This window comes from Lutra lutra, chromosome 13 (genome assembly GCF_902655055.1).
Source record: "Lutra lutra chromosome 13, mLutLut1.2, whole genome shotgun sequence".
Taxonomy (NCBI): domain Eukaryota; kingdom Metazoa; phylum Chordata; class Mammalia; order Carnivora; family Mustelidae; genus Lutra; species Lutra lutra.
The window spans coordinates 38291301-38297744 of NC_062290.1; the positions used below are offsets into that span (position 1 = coordinate 38291301).

General features: G+C 36.5%; 1 pseudogene; it reads right to left on the reverse strand.

Annotated features, from left to right (window-relative positions):
• Positions 1 to 813: 813 nt before the first annotated feature.
• LOC125083458 (cell division control protein 42 homolog) lies at positions 814 to 1533 on the reverse strand (annotated as a pseudogene).
• Between the last annotated feature and the right edge of the window lie 4911 nt (positions 1534 to 6444).

The window sequence follows — 6444 nt, forward strand, 5'->3', positions numbered from 1 at the left end:
ATTTATTTGTTTTCTTTGGAGAAGTGTCTGTTCATGTCTTCCACACATTTTTTGATGTGATTATCTGTATTGTGTGTGTTGAGTTTGAGAAGTTATTTAGAGATATTGGATATCAGTCCTTTGTCTGTAATGTCATTTGCGAAAATCTTCTCCTATTCCGTGGGTTGCCTCTTTGTTTTGTTGACTGTTTCCTTTGCTGTACGGAAGCTTTTGATCTTGATGTAGTCCCAAAAGTTCATTTTCATTTTTGTTTCCTTTGCCTTTGGAGATATGTCTTGAAAGAATTTGCTGTGGCCGATGTCAAAGAGGTTACTGCCTATGTTCTCCTGTAAGATTTTCATAGATTCCTGCCTCACGTTGAGGTCTTTTATCCATTTGAGTTTATCTTTGTGTATGGTGTAAGAGAATGGTCGAGTTTCATTCTTGTATACATAGCTGTCCAATTTTCCCAGCACCATTTATTGAAGAGACTGTCTTTTTTCCACTGGATACTTTTTCCTGCTTTGTTGAAGATTAGTTGACCATAGAGTTGCGGGTCCATATCTGAAACAAACTGAGGGTTTTGGAAGGAAGAATGGTGGGGGTTGGGTGAGCCTGCGAGTATTAAGAAGGGTACATATTGCATGGAGCACTGGGTGTGGTGCATAAGTAATGAATCTTGGAACACTGAAAAAAATAAAATTTTAAAAAAGGGACATAAGAACTACATGCTTCATCTTTATCCTGAAATATGAATTAATATATTTTCCCTTGCATTTATAATGCTTTACTTATAGCTGTCTTATTTTCTTTTTTTTTTTTTTTTTTTTTTTTTTGCAAAAACGAATTTTAATCTTTAATCTTTAGTTTGATTTAACATTGCTTTTAGTATGATGCTGACACCAGCTGTGCGGAAAGGGCTCTGGAGACACGTTCATAGCAGCACACACCTGCGACTCTTCTTCGGTTCGGGAGGCTCCAGGGCAGCCAATATTGCTTCGTCAAATACATTCTTTAGGCCCTTCTGTGTGAGTGCAGAACATTCCACATACTTGACCGCCTTCAGGTCACGGGCCAGCTTTTCAGCAGTCTCTGGAGTGATAGGCTTCTGTTTGTTCTTGGCAAGTTTCTCAATCATAGAGGGGTCATCTCGAGATCAATTTGGGTCCCAACGAGCAAGAAAGGAGTCTTCGGACAATGGTGAGTTATCTCAGGCACCCACTTTTCCTTCACATTTTCAAATGAGGATGGAGAGACGACTGAAAAACAGACTAGAAATACATCTGTTTGTGGATAACTCAGTGGTCGTAATCTGTCATAATCCTCTTGCCCTGCAGTATCAAAAAGTCCAAGAGTATATGGCTCTCCACCAATCATAACTGTGACTGCATAGTTGTCAAAAACAGTCGGTACATACTCAGATGGAAATTTGTTTGTTGTATAGGATATCAGGAGACATGTTTTACCAACGGCACCATCGCCCACAACAACACACTTAATTGTCTGCATTGCTGAAACAGTTTTGTATCCACTTAAAATACTTCAAAATTCAGTGATGGGGGCACCTGGGTGGCTCAGTGGGTTAAGCTGCTGCCTTCGGCTCAGGTCATGATCCCAGAGTCCTGGGATCGAGCCCCCGCATCGGGCTCTCTGCTCAGCGGGGAGCCTGCTTCCTCCTCTCTCTCTGCCTGCCTCTCTGCCTGCTTGTGATCTCTCTCTGTCAATAAATAAATAAAATCTTTAAAAAAAAAAAAAATTCAGTGATGACCTCAGCTTCTCCGCCGGGGCGTTGCAGCACTGCCTAGCTGGCTTATTTTCTAATGTGACCTTTAATTTACTCTTTTAATTTTCTTTTCCATCTACACATTTCTATTTTATTTATTTTTATTAACATATAATGTATTATTTGTTTTAGGGGTACAGGTCTGTGAGTCATCAGTCTTACATAATTCACACTTCTCCATAGCATATGCACTCCCCAATGTCCATCACCCAGTCACCCTATCATCTACACATTTTCTTAGGATGATTTATATGGAATAGATTCTCTATAGATTCTTTGCTATTTTTCTTTTTTTCTAATCATTATTTTCTAAGAATAAACATTAGATTAATGTGGACTCTGGCAGATTTGTTTGTCCAACTACAAACACTTGAAGGAATAGAATTAATAAATTACTTAATAGAATTAATAAATTAATAAATGCAACTATGAATTGTTGAACACTACATCAAAAACTAATGATGTGCTATACATTGGCTAACTGAACCTAATAAAAATAAAAAAAAATAAAATGAGGATGTCTCTATGCAGGGGGAAAAGAAAAAGAATATGGTCCAATGTGTAAACTATGCCTTTAGAAATTAACCATTAGAAATATTAATTGATTATTTTGGAGAAGGTTATAATACTTTTTCTAAAGAGAAAAAAAAGTTAACACAATTTATATTTTTCCTAGGTAAAACAAAGAAAATATAAAATTTTCTGTTATTCTGGCTAAGCTCACTAAATTGTTACTTAATATCTACAATATGCCACTAGATCTATAAATTATCAATGCACAGAAATGATTACTCTTATTTTGTAGAATCTTCTCACTGTTAACATAATAAGAAGCCTTATCTTATGTCAAGTTTATCTTAGTCTTAGTTATTTACACCATTAAGTTCAATGGCCAAATAGGTGCCGTTTTTACTCAGCTAGCAGAGGATTATATAATACTTTTAATGGCTTCAAACTAAAGTCTACAGGTTTGGATTGAATTTTTTTTTATCACTTACTGTAGTAGATTTCCATTAACGAAGTGTTCCAAACTGCAGTTAGATGAATATGGTAAAATAAAGCATATGTACGGCAACATTAAATGGCAGGAACAGACCTGATTGCAGGGAGGCAGTTTGCTGGTTTATATGCACGTTGCTACTACAAATAGATCTTAGTGACATATTTAATCTAAAAACCAATGTTGTTTCTGAACACTTATTACCTCTTAATGCACCAGGCATTTCAATGATCAACAATAAGTTTTCAAAATGTTTGGTACCCCAGTTTTAGTGAAAATTGTGATGTATTGAGACTATGGGATTATCTCAAGTGCCAGTTTTTCCTTAGACCCTCTCTACCTTTCCCAAGGCAAATAGTATTTCAGTGAGAAAGCCAAGTGTCCAAGGACGTGTGTTGACTTACATCCTCAAACCATGATGCTATCTCCAGGAGAAAGGGATATTAGAGAGAGAACGGAAAATACATGTCAACCAGTGGAATTTCTAAAAAACAATGTTCTCAAAAATGCTTGATAGACTTATATGCTAATTGTCAGACTCCACTTGCCAGGACTTTACTGAGCAGTGTGTGATCATAGAGACGACTTGGAACTAGGCCCAGATCCTTTTGTCCTATTAATGTAAACAAACAACCTTAACTTAGGGACATAAAACAACCTATTTAGTATACTCAGATTCTGTGGCTTAGAACTCAGGGAGGGCTAAATGGAATGATTTGTCTGCTGCTGTCTGAATTTGGGGCCTCCGCTGAGAAGACTCAATTAGCTGGTAATGATTGTGAACATTTAGGGGTTGAAATTATCTGGAAAATATTGTCTGCTAGATGGGTTGTGAAGATGTGGAAGCTGCTTTCACCTGAATCTGCCAGCAAGTATGCCTACACCTGACCTCCTCCATGTGACTTGGGTGTCTTACTTTGTGGCAGCTTCATTCTGGAAGGGTGCATCCTAAATGCAAATGTTCCAAGAGAATCAGGCAGACTGCATAGTGTTTTATGACTTGTTCTCAGAAGTGCCAGGTATGCTCTATTAAACTGGTCAAAGCAGGTATTAGACTTCCCAGATTCAAGGTAGAAAATATAAATCTCACCTTTCATTAGTGGTGTCAGATGTATGATTTATTTATTTATTCTTTAACTAACATGGAGGACTGAGGGTCAGTTGAGAAAAAAAGATTAGGTATGGTCAAGCCAGGAATCTGAATAAAACCCGTGCCTATATTAAAAGTTCATGGAAAATCACAGTGCTAGGTGCATTATAGATAATTATCAGTATATAAGAAAAATCTTTGGCATGGTTGAGTAGATTCATACAAAATTATTATAAAACAAATAAAAATCAGAAAACAGAGTGAGCTAAAGCAAGATGTAAATATTCAAACTTAAAGGTAAAGCATACAAATAATCAATGAACAACAAAATGGGGCAAATAATGTACAGGTGATGAATACAAAAGCATTAGGAGTCAAGATCCAGATGCATTTTTCTAGAAATGAATATGTGCCTGCCTTGTGTATACAAAATTAGTGTTCTAATTTGAAGGACAATTATTGTGCAAATAATGACATTAATATATTTGTAGAGATTTATGCATTTATAAAATCTTTAGTCAGAATCAGGGATATAATTGCCACATTATAGGTGTGTTAGATTTGTTGGGAGTACCACTATTCTAACATTAAATAAGAAGGGTAAATATGTATGTGAATATTATTTATTCACTTATGGGAAGATATTTATGTAGCAGACCCATTAGATATTGAACAAGGACTGACAATTATATTTTATTCAAAAATAATGTTGAATGCCTTTTAATTATAAGGAACTATGAAAATACCTAGCAAGCATAATAAAATGTTAAATACAGCCACATCTGGCCATATACACTTACCTTACACAGACACAGTTTGCAATTTAATAGACAACAATAAGACTATGCATACACATATAAAATCTTGATTATACCTAAACATCATTGTTATCAGGCAATATGCTATTCTTTTTTTTTTTTTTAAAGGACTCCACTCATCCATTTCACAGAGAGAGACCACAAGTAGGCAGAGAGGGCAGGCAGAGAGAGAGATAGAGGAGGAAGCAGGCTCTCCGCCGAGCAGAAAAGCCCGATGCGGACTCGATCCCAGGACCGTGAGATCAAGACCCTGAGCTGAAGGCAGAGGCCTAAACCCACTGAGCCACCCAGGCGCCCAATATGCTATTCTTTAAACACACACACACACACACACACACACACACACATATGCGCATGTAGGTAGATAGATTTAAATAGCATATAGCCTAAGCATGATGGAGCACTATGTATTGATAGTATAGGTATTGATAGGTATTGATCATGGGATTTAGAGATAGAAATGGAATCAAAGTAGTTGGGCTTTTTAAAAACTGAATTTTTTATAAAAATACAACCATATAATAATAAATAGTCTTGTTCTAGTGCCTAAGGAATAGATTGATGAACTATTCACATACTTTAAATATATTATCTTTGTTACAAATAGTTACAATAACTAGGTTTTTTTTAAGATTTATTTATTTATTTGACAGACAGAGATCACAAGTAGGCAGAGAAGCAGTCAGAGAGAGAGAGGAGGAAGCAGGCTCCCTGCTGAGCAGAGAGCCCCATGTGGGGCTCAATCCCAGGACCCTGGCATCATGACCTGAGCCGAAGGCAGAGGCTTTAACCCACTGAGCCACCCAGGAGCCCCAATAACTAGGTTTTTTTAATCATTACCTGTATCTGCCCCCTTCCCCAAATAACACAATGTTTGAAAAAAATTCACTGAAGTCCATTTAGAAATCAATCATCCTACATCTTTACAAAAAATACTATCTATTAAAAATTCAAAATAATTTGAAAAGATTAAGGTTCTGTCAAAATTTTTCCTTCCCAATGTTATGTTTTATACCTGTAGAAGTTATCAAATTACTAATGGAAAATCCATGATTTAGATTTTTGAAGCATCAAAGTTCCTAATGATTTACTTTAAAGGGGTTGTTTCTTGAATCATTATAAAACAATTCCACATTGGAACTACAGATGAGCCCTATGCTCCCTTTCTAGATTGATGACTTACATGCTTAATGTTTCAGGCTACAACTGCCCAGTCCAAAGTCCTAAAAGAGTATAGTGTGTGTTTTTTGTTTTTGTTTGTTTTTCTTGTTTGTTTTGTTTTTCTCAGTAATCAAGATCTAGCTTGGGTACTGAATAAAGAAGGCTATGTCTCAAAAGATGAAAAATAACTTTCACACAAAACAACCTAGCTTGAAAAGAAACTTGTTCAAATTTGTGAAAGTTGTTTTAATGATTAAATAAATTTTCATGGCTGACTCATTAAACCCATGCCCTATTAACACTATATTGGTATTTTTTAAAAAATATTTTTTATTTATTTATTTGACAGAGAGATCACAAGCAGGCAGAGAGGCAGGCAGAGAGAGAGGAGGAAGCAGGCTCTCCGCGGAGCAGAGAGCCCGATGCGGGGCTCGATCCGAGGACCCTGAGATCATGACCTGAGCCGAAGGCAGCGGCTTAACCCGCTGAGCCACCCAGGCGCCCACTATATTGGTATTTTAAATTTTGCAAATATAACTGACCCTAACTTTGCAGTTATTATTGATCCAAAAGCTCTAGTCTTGAGAGGTCATACAGTAAGGTTTGGCAATAG